This window comes from Vombatus ursinus, unplaced genomic scaffold, assembly GCF_900497805.2.
Source record: "Vombatus ursinus unplaced genomic scaffold, bare-nosed wombat genome assembly UNPS02014779.1, whole genome shotgun sequence".
NCBI lineage: Eukaryota > Metazoa > Chordata > Mammalia > Diprotodontia > Vombatidae > Vombatus > Vombatus ursinus.
Genome location: NW_020954557.1, coordinates 45,589,611 through 45,613,226, shown reverse-complemented (window position 1 = coordinate 45,613,226; position 23,616 = coordinate 45,589,611). Strand labels below are relative to the sequence as shown.

Sequence of the window (23,616 nt, the reverse complement as noted above, 5' to 3'; positions counted from 1 at the left end):
CACACACACACACACACACACACACACACACACACACACACACACACCCCCTTCCCCTATTATATCTGAATTCCTCAAATTTGTCATTTATTAAGGAGTAATAATATTCCATTATGATCAGACACTACAAATTTGTCTAACTATTTCCCAGTAGATAGACACCCATTTTTGTTTCCAGTTATTTGCTACAACAAAAGAGGCTCTGCATATTTTGGTATAAGTAGGACATTTCTGTCATTGACCTCCTTAAGGTCTAGGGTATTTATTTTTTCAGGCACTTCAACATCATTTGGTACCATCTTTGCAGCAACATTCCTTCAGCATATAAAGAATACTTTACTTATGGATGTATTCTCTCCTTGCTGTACAATATTGCTTTAGTTGAAATTTGAAAGTCATCTTGATGATGAAGGCAGCTGGGGTGGCACAGTCCTGGGCCTGGAGTCAGAAAGACCTGAGTTCAAATCCGGCCTCAGATACTTATTAGCTGTGTGACCTTGGGCAAGTCACTTAACCCTATTTACCTCAGTTGCTCATCTGTAAAATTAGCTGGAGAAGAAAATGGCAAACCACTCCAGCATCTTTGCCAAGGAAACCCCAAATGGGGTCACCAAGAGTGGGATATGACTGAACAACAACAACCTGATGGTGAACAACTCAGTTCTTGGCGCATGTGTCAGTGTTTGCCACATTTTCCTACAATTTTGCACACCTGAAAAAGAGCGAAATAAAAAATTATTCATTCTTATCTGTTTTAGGATATTAAAATTTAAATTTCATTGTACAGACAAGGGAACTTTTGCATATTGGAAAGAGACTTCGTGTTCGTGTCAGGGGATGTGGAGGCAAAGGCACTGTCTGCTACCTGTACCTTGGATAAACTAGTCTCTTACTTTTCTTGTCTATTTAAAAAAATAATTAAACAATTTATTTCTTAATTTTCAGTTTTCAACATTCACTTCCATAAGATTTTGAGTTTCAAATTTTCTCCCCCTCCCTTTCCTCTCCCCCTCCCCAAGACAGCATGCAATCTGATATAGGCTCTATTTATATATTCATATTAAGCATTTTTTCACATTAGTTATGATGTAAAGAAGAATTAGAACCAATGGGAGGAACCACAAGAAAAAAAGAATCAAAACAAAACAACAAAAGAAAATGAGAGCAAATGGTATGCTTCCATCTGCATTCAGACTCCATAGTTCTTTCTCTGGATGTGGATAGCTTTTTCCATCTTGAGTCTTTTGGAGTTGTCTTAGATCCTTGCATTGAGAAGAGCCCAGTCTATCAAACTCAGTCATTGCACAATCTGGCTGTTTCTGTGTACAGTGTTCTCGAGGTTCTGCTCATTTCACTTAGCATCAGTTCATACAAGTCTTTCCAAGTTTTTCTGAAGTCTACCTGCACATCCTTTCTAAAGCACAATAGTATTCCATTACATTTATATTCTACAGTTTGCTCAGCTATTCCCCAATTGATGGGCATCCTCTCAATTTCCAGTTCTTGACCACCACAAAAAATAGCTGCTATAAATATTTCTGTACATGTGGGTCCTTTTCCCGTTTTTATGATCTCTTTGGAATACAGACCTAAAATTGGTATTGCTGGGTCAAAGGGTATGCATAGTTTTATAGACCTTTGGGAATAGTTCCAAATTGCTCTCCAACAATGCATTAGTGTTCCAATTTTGCCACATCTTTTATCATTTCCTTGTCTATTCAAAAAAGAAAAAGAAAAGGGGCAGCTAGATTGCACAGTGGATAGAGCTCTGGCCTTGGAATCAGGAGGACCTGAGTTAAAATGTGGCCTCAGACACTTGACACTTACTAGCTGTATGACCCTGGGCAAGTCACTTAACCCCAATTGCCTCGCAAAAAAAGAAAAGGTTGATTTGAGATTCCTTTCCCCCTAACCTTTAAATCTGTCATCCTATGGCTATACATCCAATGTTCTTTTTTCTAAATCATACTGATGCTTTATTTATTTTTTTAAAGTTAGTTTTTGTCAATGCCTTTTGTTTTCCTATCAGTCTTTTCTGGAAATACTCTCCTCCTTCCTTTTCTGTCTGTCACCCTTTCCTTTTTACAAAGAAGTGAAGAAAAAACCATCCGGTACAGTGACTGGGCTGTGTATATGCCACTACACCTCTGTAGTTATCAACTTCCCTGACAAGAAGAGGGAAGCATGCTTCATTATCTGTTCTCCAGGAATATACTGGTTTGTCAACTACTTAGAGTTTGGTTTCTTTGGCTGAGCTTTTCATTTATTTTATTGAGGTCATAGCATGTATATTGTTCATCTGGTTCAGCTTATTTTACTCTGCAACAGTTGACACAATCTTCCAGTATCTCCTGAATTTCTCGTATGTGTCATTTCATTTTGTTCAGTCATTTTTCAGTCATGTCTGACTCTTTATGACCCACTTGGGATTTTCTTAGCAAAGATACTGAAGTGGTTTGCCATTTCCTTCTCCAGCTCATTTAACTGATGAGGAAACTGAGGCAAACAGGATTAAGTGACTGTGTTAAGTGACAGCTAGTCATACAGCTAGTGTCTGAGGAGGGATTTGAACTCATGAAGAAGAATCTTCCTGACTCTAGGCCCAGCACTTTATCCACTGTGCCATCCAGCTGCTCATGTCATTTTGTACCGCATAATTATATTCTGTTAGGTTAGTACATCATATTTTGTTCACCCATTTCCCCAGTCAATGAGCACCTACTTTGTTTCCAATATCATAAAAAGCTGCACTGCAACATTAGGATAGATATTAGATATAGTATGTGTGTTGTTGTTTCCTTTTTTAGGGGAAGGGAGAGTGTTACTATCACAAATTGTATCAAATTGATTCAGCCATTCTATTATAAATTCATGTCTTATAATATTTCTTTCACTAATACATGTACCATGTTTCAATTGCTTTCTAATGCTCATTTCCACTGTCTTCTTTGTTAAAAAAAATCTGCCCTCTGTTTTGTGTTGTGTGTTATAAATATATGCTGCAATGTCTGAATTAAATAGATACTCTCTCCCTTCTCCCTTCCTTCCCAGCCAGTCTAATAGGACTTGGCAGTTTTGAATTCTGGGGAATGATTAGCATCTACTTAAATGGAGGCTGTACAGTCACTCTCCTTCAAGTATTTACATGTCCCATAAAGTGCCCTTCAGCTAGTCTCTGATATGGCTTTTCCTTTTGCCACTTGGAACTGACATTCCGAACATTGACTGCAGTCACTAGAATTGGTCATATCTTTGCTTCCCCTCCCAAGTTCCATTGGCCATCTTCTGGATATCTAATTGTTAGGAAGTCATTCTTTACATGGAGTTGAAATCAGACTCTATGGAACCTCCACTTAATGTTCCTAGTTCTGCCCTAAATTTAGGACCAAGCAGAGCAAGGTCAAATTCCTTTTTCACATGACAACCTTTCAAATAATTGAAAACTGCTTTCATATAACCATTAAGTTTTCTTTTCTCCTTGCTAAACACCCCTGGTTTCTTGATCTGAATCCCATATTGCATGACACTGAAGTTCTCTACCATCATCACTGCCCTTTGCTACATGCCCCTAGCTTTTTAATGTCCTTCCCAAAGTGTGGCTCCCTAAACTGAACGTAATAGACGGGATACTATTGTACTGTAAGAAGTGATTAGCAGTATGCCCTCAGAAAAACCCACAAAGACTTGCATGAGCTGATGCAAAATGGGACGTACTGTGTACAAAGTAACAGTAATATTTTAAGATGATCAGCTGTGAATGACTTAGCTATTCTTGCAATACAGCAATCCAAGACACTCTGAAGGACTTATGAAAAATGCTATCCATACACAGAGGAAGAACTGATGGTGTCTGACTATAGATTGAAGCATACTTTTTTTTTTACTCTATTTTTCTTCAGGTTTTTTTTGTCTATGTTTTCTTTCACAACATGACTATTATGGATATGTTTTGCATGACTACACATGTATAACCTATATTGAATTGCTTGCCTTCTCAATGGGCGGGAGGGTGGGGTGGGAGGAAGGGAGAGAATTTGGAACTCAGAGTTTTAAAAACAAATGTTAAAAATTGTTTTTACATGCAATTGGGGAAAATAAAATACTAAATTTAAAAAAGACATTAAAAAAACTGAACATAATACTCTAGATGTGATCTGATGAGGGCAGAGTGCAGTAGGAATATCATCTTCCTTGCTGATCATCCAACAAAGGGATAGTTGTACCATGGGAAATAGTGACATATTGGATCAGACTCTGTTTACTGAAGACAGTTTAATCTAAACGAAAAGGCTTTTGTCCTAGGAGTCAGGAGGCCTCAGTTGTAGTTCCAGTTCCTTTAATAATAAATTAAAAAATAACAATGCTATACAATAATGGATATTCATAAAGATGACCCTGAGGAGATTGTACAAGCAATTTCAGAAAGATTTTCATCAAAATTACATTGCCACTTAAAGAAATAAACTTCAATAATGTGCAGACATTAAAATAATAATAATAGTAATAAAAGACAGCATTTATGTGATGCTTTAAGGTTTGCAAAGTACTTTACAAATATGATGTCTTTTTATCCCCACGACAACCCAGGTAGGTAGGTGTTATTATTATCCCCATTTTACAGACAAGGAAACTGAGGCAGATGGAGGCTAGTGACTTGCTCAGAGTCACACAATAAGTGTCTGAGACCAGATCTGAACTCAGGTCTTCCCGACTCCAGGTCCACTGCTCTATTCATTGAGCCACCTAGCTACCTCTTAATTATCTTTGCAATTTTGATCAATATCTTTTGATTTCTCTATATTTTGGGGAGTTTAAAAAATAGATATTACATAACAAATTTAGTCAGTGTTTAGGGCATGAAGTATATATTAAAACCCATTTTAACCATATTGCCATTTCCCCCATAAGTTTTTCATAAATAGTAATTTCATTCACTAATGTTTTTTAAAGCATGGCTTTATCAAAAACTAACTTCTTACGTACTTTAGATGCTGTTTCTGGTTTCTCTACTGATCTAATTCAATTTTCTTTTTGAGTGCTAAACATTGAAAAAAACAAAATAATTAGGGTTTTGTAATACATTTTGTGAACTGGCAACACTAATTCCCTTCACTAGTCTTCTTTTTTTATGGCTCCTCTTGATTTTTGCCAGTCTTTTCTTCCCATATACATTTTGTTATTCTTTTAATCCAATTCTATGAAATAACCTATTGATATTTTGATTAGCATTGTACTGAACCCACAAATTAGGTTGGGAATATACTTCTGCCTTTTTCATCTTTGAAATGTAACTGATACTATTTGCTCCTTCCTTCTACATTATTGTCATCAAAAAACATTTATCAAGTTTCTCCTTGGTTATGACTCTGCTAGGTGTTATACTGAGAAAGACAGGTCCCGATCTTCATAAAGCTTACAGTCGAAGTAAGTTGGTAACATAAGACACTGTAGTAAGATTGGAAGCTTCCCTGGAGGTAGGTGTAAAAATTTCACCTGATAACCAGTATTTTTTAAGAGATAAAGCGCTGGATATTTTTTCTTCCCAATGGGCATTCAATAAACTTATGTTATTACATATGAAAATAACAATAGACCTAAATACTCTTACAAATGCAATGACCAACCATAATTCCAGAGGACTAGTGATAAAGCATGCCACTTGCCTCCTAACAGAGAGGTGATGGACTCATGATACACAATGAAACAGTTGTTTTTGGACAGGGCTGATGTAGGAATTTATTTAGCTTGACTATGTATATCTGTTATAAGGATTTTGTTTTTTCTTTTTCTCTCCTCAAGTGGGGGGAGGAGGGAAGAAGAAGACAAAACAAATGCTTGTTAATTGAAAAATAATTTTTTAACTTAAAAAGAATGATAATAACACCAACCTTATAGGGTTGCTATGAGGATCAAATGGGATTATTTTACTTTTGACCCACTAGGTAAAGCTTGGTGAATATTAAATGGGAGGTACTATTATTATATTATTTCTGAAATACAAGTATAAACTATGTCTATAACATTCCAGATATCTGTCAGTCTAATAATCCTGTTAAAGCAGAAATAAAATTAGCATGGCATGACCCCTTTGTGATTAATGGATGTGGTCACAGGATCCTGGCTATGGGATCACTGTTGCTCTTTTCAAATGTTCATAATCTATTCTTTTAATAACAAATTCTAGAATTTTGCTAGCAATTGAAGTCAAGATAAACAACAATCTATTTGCCCTCCAAATCCTATAGCACTTTTCCAGTTCCCTGGATTTTGCAAAGATCATTGAGAGCAGCTTACGAATCATATTCCCTTTTCTATCAGTTGCTCTGGGTTTCAGTTCCACTTGCAGGAGTATCTTCCAGGATAAGCTCATAACCTGAAATCTCATCATCCTTAGCAGCACCTTCAAGGTTGCCTCTCCCCTGTGACTGGAGGACTGGAGGAAGAGCAACAAACTCCTCCCAAAACCTTCCTTTCAGAAAATTTCAAATAATGTTTCATTTTACATCAATAGCTCTGTAAACATCCTGCCTCTACTCCAAGATCCCCCTGGTCCCCTTGCCTTTTCAGCTTCCTTTTTTGTATTGTCTTTCCTCATTAGATTGTAAGCTCTTTAAGAGCCTTTCTTCCTTCCTTCCTTCCTTCCTTCCTTCCTTCCTTCCTTCCTTTCTTTCTTTCTTTCTTTCTTCCTTCCTTCCTTCCTTCCTTCCTTCCTTTCTCCAGGGCTTAGCACAGTGCGTAGCACATAGTATGTGCTTAATACATATTTATTGATTATTGAATCCAATATTTAATTCCATTAAAGAAGTGTTTTTAAAGGACCACCTTACTATATGTCAGAGCAAGAACTCAAGTAAGTTGCCCAAGGTTATACACATGGAAAGTGGCAGAATTAATGAGTTCCCTGGGCATCTACATTGGTTTCTTTAGACAGTTTTTCTTGACCCCCCCATAACCACACCCTATATTCTTTTTTTTTTTTTGGTTAGGCAATGGGATTAAGTGACTTGCCCAGGGTCACACAGCTAGTAAGTATTATATGTCTGAGACTGAATTTGAACTCAGGTCCTCCTGAATCCAGGGCTGGTGCTCTATCTACTGCGCCACTTAGCTGCCCCCACACCCTATATTCTTCCTTCCTCACCAGAATCATTTGTATTTTTGTCACTAGAATTTCTCCCCTATTCCATCTAGCCTGAATCAACTTTCCCTGCAGAATTTTAGGCTATGGGATCATACCTCCCTTTTCTCTGAGTTCATTGAACCATTTCTCCTTCTGTATAGCACATAGCATAGTGAGTGGATAGGGAGCTGGCCTGAAATCCAAGAAGACCTAGGGTTCAAATTCCACTCTTGGGTAAGTCTCAATGTGGTAGAAAAAGAAGCTGAAGTAAATTGGTAAAGGGAATTTTCTCACTAGAAGCTCCTTATGCCAATGAAATCATAGATCTAGTCCCCATGCTTGTCCCCTCTTTGAAAATCATTCTCCTATAATCTTAGCTGCTTATCTGATTATGCTCGTTCTCTCCTTTCCAGTAGTCAGGAATACAAAGATATTCTGGTGATTTCCTTCATTCCAGGCCCCCATTATTCCTCCTTCAGCAACTAATTCTCCTTGTCAGCCAATAATTTCTACCCCATTCCATTCACCAATCAGAAATGACTATTTGAGTTTTATTCTTTTTCCTTCCCTTTCCTTAGGTGGCAGGCCTAAAACATAGGAGATGTAATGAACAGCAGATTCCCTCCCTCAGTGGCAAATGACTAGAAAGGAGATTCCTTCCCCCAAGCAATCCATAAATTTAGGTAACCAGACCCTTAATAATTAAAAGTTGAATATAATTGACACTACATACTAAATATTACCCACCAAAATCCTTTCCCGAGTGGCTAACAAGGAGTAAAATGCCCTGATTGAAGATTCATCTCTTTTCCTTTCTCCAGCCCTACTTTGGTAGAGGTGTTAATGAGCTGCAAAAAGTATAAAAAGCAGGCAGCAGGAGGGAGAAGCATAATCCCACAACTGGGTCTTCCAAACCTGAATAATTGAGAGGAAACTGATGTCAAACTTCAGGGAAAAATGGATGTATTCTTGTGTCCATTTATATACACGAGCTTAAAGCACTTTTAGGCATTATCTAATGAAAGCTGTCAATGACCTTTTAAAGCAGGTTTACCCAAGGTCACAGAAAGAGACAAACATTCTGGAGGGGGGAGGGGGATAAATGTACTTGTAAAAAATTTCACAGCATAGATGTTGGTATGTGAGTCTGCTGTAGAATCTACACTTTTGAATTGTGGTGCTAGAGAAGACTTCTGAGAGTCCCTTGGACAGCAAGAAGATTAAATCAGTCAATACTTAGAGAAATTAATTCAGGCTATTCGCTGGAAGAACACATACTAATACTAATGCTAAAGCTTAAATACTTTGGCCCCATAATGAGAAGATGGGACTAAAGATTGGAAAAGACCCTAATGTTAGGAAAGATTGAAGGCAAAAGGAGAAGGGTATGTCAGAGGATGAGCTGGCTAGATAACGTCATGAAAACGACCAATGTGAACTTGGGTGGACTCTGAGAGATAGTGAAGGATAAAATGGCCTGGTGTGTGATGATCCCTGGGTTCTTGAAGAGTCAGACATGACAATGACTGAACAACAGCAAAAAGATATAATAATCTAAGAATAAACAAAGGATTTAGGTAACAATTGTTTCCTCTTCCAAGGGTGGGCCAACTTAGGACGTTCTCAGGACAGAGAGTATACCTACTCCACTGTGATGTCCCCTTTCTGTCCTCCAGGTTTTTCCTGCACAGTGTGACCTGTAAGAACTCCTGAGAGGGGTTAGTGAAAGAGGGAAAAGAAATAAAACCTTCCCTTTCTCCTTTCCTTTTCCCTATCTCCCCAAACCCCGCCCCCCATCTCCACAACACTGCTCTCTTCCCTCCTTCACCCCGACACCCCACACCATTACTACGTCTCCAAAGAAGAGGAAATAGCAGGGAGAATCACATTACTAAGAATTTTAAAGTTGGAAGGGATATTAGGGGCCATCTAATTCAACTAATCAATCAACAAGCATTCATCAGTCGCCTTCTAAGTGCCAGGCACTCTACTAGGTTCTGGTTACACAAAACCAAAAGCAAAACAGTCCTTGTTTTTAAGAAGTGTCCTTTCCCTCAGGGGAAACAATGTATACACATATAAGTAAATGCAAAATATGTACTGTGACGCAGTGGATAGAGTGCCAGGCCTGGAGTCAGAAAAACTCATCTTTCTGAGTTCAAATGCTACTTCAGGCATTACTAGCTGTGTGACCCTGGGCAAGTCACTTAACCCTGTTTGCCTCAGTTTTCTCATCTGTAAAATGAGCTAGAGAAGGAAATGGCAAACCAATCCAGTATCTTTGACAAAAAAAAAACAAACAAAAAACAAATCCAAAAGGGATCACATGAAGCACATTCCAGGCAAGAAGCACAACCTCTGCAAAGACACAGAGATGGGAGAGGTAATATTATGCTGGGGGAAAAGCTGGTATATCAGTTTGGCTGGAATGAAGAATATCTAAAGAGTAGTAATGTGCAATAATTCTGGAAAGGTAGGCTAGAACTTTTAGTTTGCACTGAACTGCAAACAAAGTGAATGTCCATCAAGTGGAAATGAGGTAACTGGATAGCAAGCAGACAGAATGCTAGACAGAACACATCAGGAAAATATAAGTTCAAATCCATCCTCAGTCACTTACTAACTGTGTGACCCTGGGCAAGTCACTTAACCCTGTTTGCCTCAGTTTTCTCATCTGTAAAAATGGGGATTAAAGCACCTACTTCCCAGGGTTATTGTGAGGAGAGAATATTTGTAAAGCAGTTTGCAAGCCTTAAAGTACTATAAAAATGCTAGATATTATTACAGGAGTGATTTCTATTGGGAAAGTTAGTGGGGAAACAACTGTGATATTAAAAAAGAGAATCATTAAAACACTTTAAAAATGAAGAAGGTAAGTTAAAGCCAGATTATGAAGAGCTTTTAATAACAATCTGAAGACTCCTAGAGGCTATAATAGGCAGCCACTGCAGCTGTTTGAACAGATGAGTGGCATACTTTGGAAGCTAAGAGGAAGCTAGGTTAGCAAAAGGAGATGAAGCAAAAGGTGGTTTTAGTAGTAGTTCAGGAGAGAGGTGATAAAAACCTGAACTACAGTGGTGTAGGCACTGATTTTGCAACTGATTGAGTAGGGAAGGTACGAGAAAGAGTGAAGAAATCAAAATGACTCCAGTATTACAAACGAGTAACTAGAAGAATCGTAGTGTCCTTGACAGAAGCAGGGAAAGTGAAGAAGTTGAGTGGGTTTGGGGAGAAAAGGTAATAGGTCTGCTTTGAACATCCAATGGGAAATCTTCCATGGTCACCCATGGAAATCACCATAGTTATGTGGTACAGGAGCTCAGGAGAGATGCTAGGGCTGAACATATAGATCTAGGATTCATATGCGTAGAGATGGAGAAAAGAGAAGGGGCCCAAGACAAAGCAATGGTCTATATCCACAATTACAGAATTGAAGAAGATGATTCAGCAAGGAACAAAGATGGAATGTCCAGACCATTCATGTATTCCTTCAATAAACATTTATTAAGTGCCTACTACTTGCCATGTACTGTGCTAAGCATTGGGGATACGAAAAGAGGCAAAAAGCAATCCCTACCTTCAAAGGAAAACCAAGAGAGAGCAGTGTCATGAAAATTCATGTTGGTCAACAATGCCAAATGCTACAGAGAAATCAAGAAGGACAAAGAGTGGAAAGGCCATTGGATATGGCAACTCTATTACTTTGTCTAGAGAACCAGGTCTTTGAACTCTTAAACTTTAATTCTTCCAATAGATAACTTCCAAGATTGGTGCTGCTCAGGACATCTCCCTTCTCTGGATAGAAGGCTAGATTTTAAAATCAGGCTGCCTAGGAAATATCATTCACGAGTTGACCTTTGGAACTGAATGGGCATGGTTTTTTCTTGAAGCTACGATGGCTTTTTGTGACCATCACTTCCTTTCCTAAATTATTGCTTTCCAAAATTAGGGCCCAGACCTAACTCTAAGGAGTGTGTGATCAACCAATTGGAGGGTGGAAAGATGGGTCACATCCTACCCTCTAAGAAACAGTCATTTGTGAATTTGTCTCTAACACAACTACACCTCTCCTCAGTGATCAGCCATTGTTGAATTTTCATTGTGAGCATTTACCTCAGAAATTGGAAAATGCTACATATCAAGGCTTGATTTGTAATTTGGTTGATTATCTAGACTTAGGAAAGTGATAGAGAAAATGTTAATAATGAAGACTAAACTTAAAAAGTGTGTCCTGCATATATTTTTTTTCCTTGTAGAGCTGGTCATTAAGCATTTATCAGCATACCACTGCCTCTCCACCATTATAACTCAACATTCCCCTATTCTGCCCCCTCCCACCACCGGCTTCCTGTGGCTGTGCTGAGGATGAGCCTCTGAGGACAATAATAACTTAATCAAGACCCAGGCACCAGAAACAGCTGTCTAAACAAAATTTCCTACTCCATTCCTCTAGGCCCTCCACACCCTGCTCCCCAGATCACCTGTGGCTGCCACAGGCATTTCTAAACATACCGTGATGCAGTGGCTGCTAAGACATTTCCTTCCAATTTTTCAGTAGGAAAGAGTAAATAGCAGAGAATGAGAAGGCATGGACATGTTGATATCTTCATAGTAAATCTCATTAAATTATCTTTGCCCCCCAAACCAATCCCTCTTCTGAATTTTCTTATTTCCCTTAAGGGTGTCACAATATTTCTAGTATCTCAAGCTCTCAGTTTCCTCATTATCCTTGACTCCTCACTTAACTGTTAATGTTCTCTCCAAAGTTCCCAATTAATCTCTTAATTGCCATGTCTGATGGCCTTTTTTCATTCCTCATCTTTCTTTACCTCTCTGTAGCACCTGGAATTATTGACCACCTTCTCCTCCTGGATACTTACGCCCTCTTCTTTGGGTAGTAAAGAATGATGCTAGTGGGAAGCTTGTTAAAAAAAAAAAAAACTTTCAATATGCACACTTAAAAACTTGGGAACAGAATTGTCTAAATGGTTCAAGAATTTTCCAGACAAAGAGTTTCAGTGGGTTCTGAACCCATGTGTTAAAAAATACAAAAATGCAATAGCTTCCAACTAGTTTTCAAGAACAACTGATTGAATAAGGGAAGGCAGACATCTAGTACCTGAAATTCAACAACAATACAATTGGTGGGTGGGATTGAAAAGTGAATATTGTGATTTAGTAAATGCAGTTAATGATGCCCTTCCTTCACTTGTATTTGGGTATCTTTGTGAATTATGGCAGTCGAATTGGGAAGTAAATTGAACTTAGAACTGAACCTTAAAGTTGCTGCATCACAAAGTATCAAGGTAAGATTTTTTTAACGAAGCCTATTCAGTCACATTACTTTTACTAGAAATGTCATCGTTAATAGTAACATTTTAGTAAGATCAAAAAGGGCTTTTTAACCACTCATAAATTATCTTCAATATTTTATCAGATTTTTAATTCCTCCTTTCTTAATTTCAATTTTGTGTAAGCTTTATAATGTACCTAATTATTAGTTTAGTAGTACATGTATACAAATTATAAATAAGTAAAAATATTTCTATTGGGGAGTATTTTTTTTTTACTGATAGACATGCATAATCAAAAAAGTTTGGAGACCATTATCAACAAAATCTATACCAAAAAAATCATAGGTATGGACAAAAAAAATAAAACAAAACATAGAAAAGGTCTAATGGATAACTACACTATGAACTATAGAAACAGTGAAAATCATGCCCGTGAAAACTGAGTCAGAATGCTGCAAAACAGTGTTGCATCTAGGGAAAGAAATGCCACTAGTCTTTGCATAAGGAGAGACAGTAGTCTGTACCCAGACATTCCGTCTATGTGATCTGTGCCCAGTGTATGAAAGGAAGCATTTCGTCTTTTTTACATAAATTGGGAAGTCATCAAATGAGCAAAAAAACTTACCAAAAGTTTCAACCTGCCAAATTTCCCAAAGAGGCATCTGGTACTCCCCTCTAACAAAGAAGGGCCATTCACTATGTAACAGAGACTGGAATCCTCAGGAGAAGGAGGATAACAAGGGACATATTTTCAATATACAAATCACATCAATAGTATAGGAGGACTCCATATTACTGTACAGATTTGTGAAGAAAACAGAATTCTTAATAGAGTCTGGGGCATCTGCTCATCTCATGGATGGAAAACACTTCCAGAAACTAGTAGACAAGGTCTGCCTAGAACCTGCTATTATTACACTGTGTACATATGGCCTCAAGAGACCATTAGTTCTAAAGTTCTGACTGAAATTGGCAAGCTGCCCCCAGCAGTACTTCATAGAAGCAAAGTGACAGATGGCAATTTCCTTTGTTATAAGCAGCATATCAATTTGAGTTGGTTAGAGCAATGGACACATTAGACAGCAATTGGTTCATCTTCCAATATACTGGATATTGTGAAACCCCTCATACAAATTGAGTGATTCATCTACAGCTTCTGATAAGGGCAACGAATAAGTTCATTCTTATATATGTGACAAAGTATTTCAGCACAATGTTATCATATTCTAAGAACTCCTCTCCAACAATCAATGTAAAAGCAAATTTATCACCCTTGAGGTAGGTTTTATTTTTGTTTTTATAGAAAGAAACTAAATTATAGTGAATTAATTTGATTGATTCCCCCAATCTCCATTAGAAAATAAGTCAGTGGGGTGGCAAAGAAGACAGAGACTTCATCTTCGGCAGTCTATTCACTACAATAAAAACATAACAAAAATAATTTTTAAAAAGAAAGATTAGTCATCTCATCAATGTGGGTACTCCAATGATGTAGAATGAAACTCATCAAATCCTGTATGTTCTTGCCCATATCTTTCTATAAATTCTCCTTTTGACCCAGGATGCTGGGGGTTTTCCTCTAGAGCTCTTGACATTGTGTAGAAACTAATGGAATATGTGGGCTAGCAATAGATATCCTTTGCAAGTAGCTATGCCATCTTTCCTTCCAGTTTTGCCTCTCTCTGATAACATCTCTATCTGTTACTCTTGGGCAATTCTTGCTTGCAAATGTATTGGTCTCTACTTCCATTTGCAATGAACTTCTCCATTTCTGTTTGGGTACCTGCAACTTTAATTCTTCAGAGATTGTGTTATCTCATAACTCAAAACCACACAGCATTACTGGAAGAATGTTGTTTAAAAAAAAAAGGAAAAAAAGATAAGCCTTTGTTTTAGGGAGAAACTTGGGATCATTAAAAGCATTACATAGTATCCCAAAGGTAATCTAGCCAATCCTCTTTCTATTCAATTCTTGGCCCAGCTCATTGTCTCTGCACAGTGTCTGTTCAAGATCTATGTACTGACAGACCACCTATATGAGCTATCCTTCCAAGTTGCATAACAACTGCACGACAACAATAATATCTTTTCTTAATATAGCACATTTAGCTAACAGATCTCAAAACATCTATAAATCCCAGTGAACAAACAGTTCCCTGTGTGTAAATTAAGAATTCTTCAGGGATACACTAACTCTTGTTGGTATTTAATAAATATGTCCCTTTCTCACTGCTGCTGCCCTAGGTCCAGCCTTCATTATCTCTCATCTGGATCATTTTAATAGCCTTTTTACCAGTCTCCTCTTTCTCCAATCCATCCTTCACACTTCTATCAGAGTAATTCACAGATTTGGCCATGTCATTCTTCTACTCGAAAATGTTCAGTGAATCCTTATTGTGAGCTGAAAAAAAAATAAACTCCTTAGCCCTGATATTCAAGGCCTTATGCAATCTGGTTCCAATTTATCTTTCCATACTTATCACATATTACTTCCTCTCACAAACTCTACCTTCCAACCAAACAGGACTCCTCATTGCTTCCTGGTTTCGTCTTGCTATTTTTCACCTCTGTTCCTTTGTGTATACTGCCTCCCTCCCTTCTGCCTTCTTTTTCTCCTTTCCTTCCTCCTTCTCATCCTCCCTCCCTCCTTTCTTCCCTCCAGCTGCTGATGTGCCCCCCAGCCACATGTTAATCTTCTTCCTATTCTTCATTGTCCAGCTGGGGTACTATGAAGCCTTTCCTAATCCCATTAATAATAAGTGATTGATTAATTTTTGAATTTTTCATACAATTCTGTTTGGACTCACTTTATGGAATATCATATTATGTATATAGTGTATATAGTTAGTGTACCTTTGGATCACTGCCTGACTTTTTCTGCTTTGTGTTGCTTTACTGAATATAGGTAACTGAGCAGCAATTCTGAGATGGGTATTTCCAGCCTTGCACACAACTTTCTGTATTCATGAGATCTGGCTACTCTGGGTCTCTCAGTCAGAGCTAATATGCAGCAAGAGGAATTTCTGAATCAGAGAAGATGACTATCAGCAAAAGGTTCAGCCTGATTCCTGTCCTCAACTGCCAAAAGACTCAGACCTAGAGGAATTTGCATGAACAGTGTAGAACCAAGGTAAATGTGAAATGCTGGTTCAGCAGTTCCCTCAAATGCTACATATTAGGATTTGCCCTCCCAGGAGAATCTAATAGTAATTAAAAGTTATTATTGCTATTTGTTTAAGTCTGTGTCAATGTGAACTTGCAATTCTCTTGTGTAGGCATATCTTTTATGTGCAGAAAGTAAATAGCTATACTCTGATTCACAATGACCATTGAGTACCTCCTTACTCCTCCGTTTTGGGGATATCCTAGACATGAGCCAAACCTAAGCTTAAATTAATTTTCCTTGGGGCATTTTGTGAGAGGAGAGACAGACAGACAGACAGACAGAGACAGACAGAAAGAGACAGAGAGAGAGAGACAGAGAGAGACAGAGAAAGTGACAGAGAGAGAGAGAAGGAGAGAGGAAAGGAGGGAGAGAGGGAGAGAGGAAAATGATCTCTTGGTGATGGCTGAGCTCCCCCAGGACTAAACTCTTGGTATGTTTCTGTGTGGGTCCAGATATGAAAAGGACTCTTAGAGCAATGGAAAAAGACAAGTGCCCTAACCACTCCCTTGATTATATGACAAATCTGCAAGATTGAACCCAGTCTGTGAGAGTCTAGGGCTATGGTTTCAGGCTACATATTACATATATCACTTGTATTATAGTTATTTATATATTTGTCTCAACCTCCTCTCTCTCTCCTTGGACTAGATCTTAAGGTACACAAGGGTAGGAGCCATGTCTTCGTTCATTTTTGTATCCCAAAGACCCAACAGAACTCTCTGTGTGTGCTTTGTAAATGTTTGTTGAATTGAATTGATGGCTGACTCAGGCCAAAAGAGCACCCTTTAATGTCGTGGTTATAGTAAATTACAAAGTGAGTGGTAAACCACAAAACCTTTGTGGTGAAAGAACATCCAGCCAAACTGGACTACTAGCTATTCCCTGAACTCAACATGCTATCTCCTGATACTGCACATTTACTCAGGCTGTTGGGCCATCGTTTCCACTCTTCTTCTTATCCTTTGACTCACTTCAGGTGCCACTTTCCCATGAAGCCTTCTCTTATCATTCCAGCTATTGGTGTTATTTACCTCCTCAAATGTTTATAAAGAACTTTCTGTGTATATCTCCTATGCCCCCATCAATCACCATCACCTTGTATTATATACCAATGAGGCAAGAGGTAGTGAGGACAAGTTGTAGAGAGATGGGTGGTACAGAAAAGAGAGAGAGAGGTTGACAGATTCCCTCCAGCCCAGTCCATGCCCAATGATAGCAGCGAATTTTATTTTTGGATCTTGAGCTCCTTGCTAGGTACTTAGTGTACATTTGCTGATGCTGTTGTCTTGTACCATTAGCCAACCTGTTACTGCAGTAAGGGCTTACTAAATGCTTCTTGACTAGTGTTCTTTCCTCTCTCTTTGTCTTCCCCACCTCTCTCTTTGTCTTATTTCTTCCTCTACCACTCCCTTCACTGATCATTGGCCTTCCTTCCCCCCATTTGTTTTCTGTCTTCTTGCCATGTCTGCACATTCCCTTTTTCATTTTTCTCTTCCTGTCTTCACTATGTGTCACCTATGGTATCTCTCTATATTTTGTCCTCTATCTGAGAGATAATGTGGTAAACTGGTAAGATCACTGGGCTTAAAATCAGAAGACCTGGCTCTGACACATCATAGTCATGTGACCTTGGGCAAGTCACTGTCCCTCTGTGGGCCTCAGTTTCTTCACCTGTAAAATGAGGGCATTGGACTAGAAGATCTATAAAATCCTTTACAGTTAAGGTATTCTACAGCCCGTATCACTCCTATATTGGCTTTCAACTCCTCTGCTTCCCTCTGCCTCCAATTATTTGGTAACTCTCTTGACCCATCTGATTCTCACCTATTTTCCATTCCTTTTCAAGCTCCTTTGCCTTTCAATTCCTATTCCCTCCACATCCCCCTTCATGTAGCCCTCATATTCTTTTGCTCTCTGCCTTTCATTTCACTTCCAATATTTTCTGTATTCTATCTCTCCCCTTACCTCTTATCACTTCATCACTCCAGCACCTATCCTGGGCCTTAGTCAGATCTGCACTCACTTTGTCTCACCTCTTCTATAACTCCTGTCTATTTGGGGTTTTTCTCTCCACTTTCTCTCTCTCTCTCTCTCTCTCTCTCTCTCTCTCTCTCTCTCTCTCTCTCTCTGTCTCCCCTCCTTCCCTCTCTCCCTTCCTCTCTCCTTCTCTTTCTCACTCTCTGACTCTGTCTCTGTCTTTGTCTGCCTCTTTCTGTTTCTCTTTTTCTCTATCTCTGTCTCTGTCCATATCTCTGTGTCTCTTTATCTGTCTCTGACTCTCTCTGTCTCCCTCTCCCTCTCCTCCTCCCTCCTTCCCCCCTTTCCCTCTTTCTAACCTTCACCTTTTCTCTAGTAACTGTTTCAGAATCACTTCTAACCTCACTCATTGCCAGCTCATGAGTAGCCTTGGCATCTGCTCCAGCTGGCCACATTCGCATGAGCAGTAACATGGCTCTCTATTGCACAATCCATAGCAAACAGAACTGCAGTATTATGCTGTGTAGATAGTATCTATATAGACTAAAACAGTAAGTGTCTTCTCTAATGTATCATGCTTCTATGCTTTAATAGTTTAAAAGAGTTAATTGGTCTCGCTTACTAAAGCTATTAGCCAAGCAACTATTTTTTTAAATGTTTTATTAGTACATTTCTCCACAATGCTGTTACAAATACCACCACCCCTAAATAGATTACTCACTTGCAATAAAGAAGTACAGTTTAGGAAAATAAACAGACACATTGACCACGTCTGATAGCATGTCTCATACCACACCTGTTATCCACCACCTCTCTGATTTGAGGAGGGAGGTGTATTTCATTACCAGTCTTTTGGACTCAAACTTCATTACATTGATCTGAATTCTGATGTCTTTCAGTGTTATTTTTTTTTTTTACATTATTGTAGTTATTGTGTATATTGCTTTCTTGGTCCTGCTTAATTCACTTTTTTGTGGTTGAGTCATTTTTCAGTCATATCTGATTCTTCATGGCCCCATGGGGTTTTCTTAGCAAAGATATTGGAGTAATTTGCAGTTTTCTTCTGCTCATTTTATAGATGATAAAATGGAGGCAAACAGGAGTAAGTGACTTGCCCACCTGAGGCCAGATTTGAATTCTAGTCCGTCTGACTCCAGGGTCAGCACTCAATTTGCTGTGCCACCTAGCTGCCCTATTTCAGATAAGTCTTCCCAAGTTTCTCTGAATTCTTCATATTCGTTGCTTCTTATGCCACAGTACTATACAATTGCATTTACATGCCACAATTCATTCAACCATTCCTCCATGGGTGGATACTTCCTTTGTTTTTAGTTTTATTGTTACTAGTTTTAAAAAGTGGTGCTATGATTATTTTTGCATTGATGTGTTTTTCTGTCTTCGACCCCCTTAGGTGTGTAATATTGTTGAGTATAAGGTTAGGTGCAGTTTAGTCATTTTTCTAGTATAGTTCCAAATCATTTCCAAAAACAATCGGACCAATTCACTGTCCCACCAATAGTGCATTAGTATGCCTGTCTTCCCACATTCACTACAAAGTTTATCATTTTCACCTTTTGTTAAATGTCCTAATTTAATGTTTGTGAGGCAAAACAGAGTTGTTTATTTTTATTTCTTTGATTTTAATTTCTATTTCTTTTATTATTAGTGATATAAAGAATTCTTTCATTAGGTTTTTGATCATTAACATTTCTTCTTCTGAAAATCATTTATATCCTTTAACTAGTTAACTATTGGGGAATGGCTCTTGATCTTATATATTTATTTCTGTTTCCTGCATATTTTGATTATCAGACATACACAAGATATTTGATACAAATATTCTTTCCTAATGGACAGTTTTCCTTTTTACCTTGGTTGTATTGATTTTATTTGTGCAAAGCACTTTAACTTTCTGTTATCAAAGTTGTCTAGTTTATCTTCTTTTGATCATCTCTATTTTTCATTTAGTTAAAAATTCCCCCCCTAAAAATAAATTTGAAAGATAATATGGCACTATTTCTCAGTATTTATTTCCTCACCCACCAAAATATGTCTCAGATTTGGGACCCTCAGAGATTCCACTTAGTTTTAACTCACACTTGGAAATAGCTGAATCACCTGTAAGATCTGGACCCTTTGTCTTAAAAAAAAAATGTAGGAGTAGGGAGGTTAAGGTATAATAGAATCAGACCAAGCATCTACTTCTTTTAGCATTATCTACTGTCATTGTGTCAAATTCCAATGATCTGACATCTATTCAGATTCAGATCTAATATCTGAACATCCACATGGGGCAGAGACACACATCTCTCCACAAGTGGATAGAATCATTGAAAGAGCCAACAAAATAACTACCTTTTCAAAGAACTGTCATTCACTAGAGATAGAGAGAAGTTCAAAACCCATTACTGCCTTCACGGCCCATGTGGGCTGGAGGCTGTGCTGACATCTCTCATCTAGAATACCATCTGCTGAGCTCTTCCAAACTATACTCGACAGGTAATTCTGGCTGTAAAGAACGTGTTCAACTGACATGCTGCTATTTGGGTTCTCTCAATAGGAATATATACATGAAGATTTAAATATACATATATGTAACCTTGGTGTCAGAGATGCCAATGGTGAGTAGAGTCCAAGTTACTTTTTTGGTGTGTGATGGGGAAGGTGAGGAAGGGTCAAATTCTCTTAGCCTGAATGTCCACCCAGAAATATCTTGTGAAAAATCTCTTTATTAGGCAGTCTAATAGGCTGACACCAACTCACCACTTGCAAGAGTGCCAGCCACAATGTATCCCAGGGGTTCTTAAATTTTTTTGGGGTATCATGGTAAAGCTGTATGGCAATCTGGGGAACCCTAGGGACACCTTCTCTGGATAATACTTGTTGCCTCCATTCATCATGTAAGGAAATGCTAAATTCAGAGGTCACTGAAAATGAAGGTGATATTTTTTTTCTCATCGGTTTCTCATTTCTCATGGATGTCATAGGTTCCAGGCTAAGAACCCCTGCCCTATCCTATGCACCTCAGTACCTTGGCATACTGTCTCCCATGGCTAGAATGCTCCCTATCCTTAGCTCTACCTCTTGGAATTCCTTCTCCCTTCAAGTTTCAATTTAGGGTCACTTTTTTTTTTTGCTTTGCTTTTTGGTGAGGCAATCAGGGTTAAGTAACTTGCCTAAGGTTACACAGCTACTAAGTGTCAAGTGTCTGAGACCGGATTTGAACTCAGGTCCTCCTGACTCCAAGGCCAGAGCTCTATCCACTGTGCCACCTAGCTGTTAGTGGCCACTTCTTAAGAAAGTCTTACCCTACCCTGCTAGTACTGCTCTCATCCTTTGTAAATTATCGTGTGTGTGTGTGTGTGTGTGTGTGTGTGTGTGGGTGTGTGTATTTATAGCAACCCCACTGAGATTGTAATCTCCTTGAATGAAGAAACATTTTTTTGTGTCCTTAGCACCTAGTGGAGTACTTCGCACATAGTGGGCACTTTATAAATACTAATTGGATTGGAGAAAGAAGTTTCATTCAAGGGAATTTTATGACAAGAAAATTTTAATAGCTCTGAGTCCCACAAGGTTACATAACAATAGTTTCTGAGGGTTACCGACAGATCTAACATGAGGACTCCCATGCTGGGATTCTCCACAAATTAAGCCATTGTTCTTTGCTCCCACCACCTGTTTCTCCCCACTGGTTACTTCTCCACATCCTCTTAGGGGACAAACTATTTACAAAAAAAAATCATCACGGGCAGCTAGGTGGCACAGGATAGAGCACCAGCCCAGAAGTCAGGAGGACCTGAGTTCAAATCAGGCCTCAGACCAAACACTTGACACTTAACTAGCTGTGTGACCCTGGGCAAGTCACTTAACCCCAATTGCCTAAAAAAAAAATCATCAATACTTCTTATTTTATGTACAAGACACTTCCCAATATCACCACTGCCACCATCACCACCATAGATGCTTCCCTTGTTACAAAGAAAACCAGTTAAGCAAAACCAGCTCATAGAGTGACCATGTTGGATAGCATAAACAACATCCAGCACCTGTAGCAATCGACCTTTCTATGAAAGGACAGACGTGAGAGTTACTATCTTTCCTCTGAATTAATATTTGTCACAGCCTTTAATCTTTTATTTTAAATAAATTTTTATTGATAACCTTTGTTTTCTAGGTAACCCTACATCTCCTCTTATATCTCATCCCCTCCTCTCTCCTAAAGAGCTATCCCACATAATAAGGAATACTTTTTTCAAGAAAGGAAAAAAGTCAGCAAAACTTATTAATGCATTGAAAAAAATCTGAAAATATGTGCAATTTTCCTCACTCATACACTGCCCACTTCTACAAAAGAGTGGGGGGATGTGTCTTCTCATATCTCTTCTTTGGAGCTGTGCTTATTCTTTGTGATTTTGTAATATTCACTTTTCTTGTTTTATGATTCTTTCCTTTTACATTGTTGTAGTTATTGTATATATTGTTTTCTTGGCTCTGCTTAATCAATTCTACATCAGTCCATGTTGTCTTTCCATGATTCTTTATAGTCATCATATTTACTGTTTCTTGTAGCAAAGTAATATCTTACTGTATTCATGTACCACACTTTGTTTAGCCATTTCCCAGTTAATAGGCATCTACTTTATTTCTAGTTCTTTGCTACCAGAAAATATGCTTTAATAAATATTTTGGTGTATATGGGACTTTTTCTTATCAATGACTTTGGGGTATATACCTGGTAGTGCAATCTCTGGGTCAAAGGTCCTGGCCATTTTAGTCACTTGATTTATATTTGTAAGGAGTTGATTAGGAGAGTTTCTGATCAGCTTAATGAGTTCAGAGGGTAGTGAATCTTTGGGACATTGATTACCTCTCCCTATGTGTTGGGACATGTTCAGCTGACCTATTCTCAGCTCAGTGTGGAGTTAACAGGGATGAAAAGGTTGACTTGAACTGCTATGTACAGACTATTGCAGGGAGAGCTGCTTCATTCTGTTAACCTATAAAAAAGTCTTTGTTCAAGATTTTGCCTTTTACCATTTTTGTCCTTTTTAAGGGAAAAAAACCTCTTTTTGGGGGCTTTTTTTCTCTATTAGAAGAAAGGTGCAGCAGAGGTAACAGTAAATCTGGGGGAGGGAGAGGGTTACCTCCTGGGAGCTGGTCATGTCTATCTTGGGACAGAGGTACAATGCTGTCATCCAGGCAGCTGAAAGGAGAGTTCTTAGACCCTGAATTCCTGGACAAGCAGTAGCAGAGGAATGTGTGCTCTTGACAATATGGCAGCAATAGAGAGGGAACTACAGGAATTCCTGAACCCCAAGCTCCTAGATACAGAATAGTAGAGTTTGAGGGCAGAGTGGACCCAGAATCTGCATTCTACCAAGAAAAGGTAGGATTTACTGGGAAATGCAAGTCCCAGGGTCTCCTAGATAGCAACCCCAAGTTCAAGAGCCCTGGGACCCAATCTTCTAGAGGAAGAAGGGGTGTAAGTTCCTTGGTAGTGACCTACTCTTGGAGAGAGAACAGGATTATATATATACGCTTCTGAAGAAAGAGTTGCAGCAGGAAAGGTTAAGTTACAGTACTTTGGAGCAGAGGCCCTGAACTTTGCCCTCCCCTATTTCTTTGTGTTATTTGGACAGTGCAGATTTTATGGGAAGCAAGGAAGTAGTTTGCAAGTAGTTTGCCTTTCTGGGAGAGGTCCAAGACATCCAAGTACAACCACAAGTCTGGATGCCTACAGAGTCCTTAGGATGAAAGTGAGACTCACCAGAAGGTTGGAGGAGAGGGGAGAGTTTGTCCCTCTAATTACACTAAGATTGTTTCCCCTTCCAAGCTCCAAAGCGTAGAGTTCTTCTATGAGGTAGAATGACAGAGACCCAGGAAAGTTTGAGACTCAAGGGAAAGAGAAAAAAAATTGTCTTGATTACTTATGCGCTATTATGAGTTCTTTATGGTTTTTTCTTTTCCTTCCTTTCCTTTTCTTTCCTTCCTTCCTTCCTTCTTTCCTTCTCTTTCTTTCTTTCTTTCTTTCTTTCTTTCTTTCTTTCTTTCTTTCT

The 23,616-nt window shown here is 38.6% G+C and overlaps 1 long non-coding RNA gene across 1 annotated transcript in view; it reads right to left on the bottom strand.

The window, feature by feature from the left end:
* Positions 1–587: 587 nt before the first annotated feature.
* The window catches only part of LOC114045651, a 95,038-nt gene continuing 72,009 nt past the window's right edge, over positions 588–23,616 (bottom strand). Inside the window, exons 6-7 of the long non-coding RNA XR_003569413.1 lie at positions 7,868–8,035; positions 588–712 (exon numbers count right to left, since the gene is read on the bottom strand). This is a non-coding gene — a long non-coding RNA (uncharacterized LOC114045651). The remainder of the gene's footprint in view (positions 713–7,867; positions 8,036–23,616) is intronic.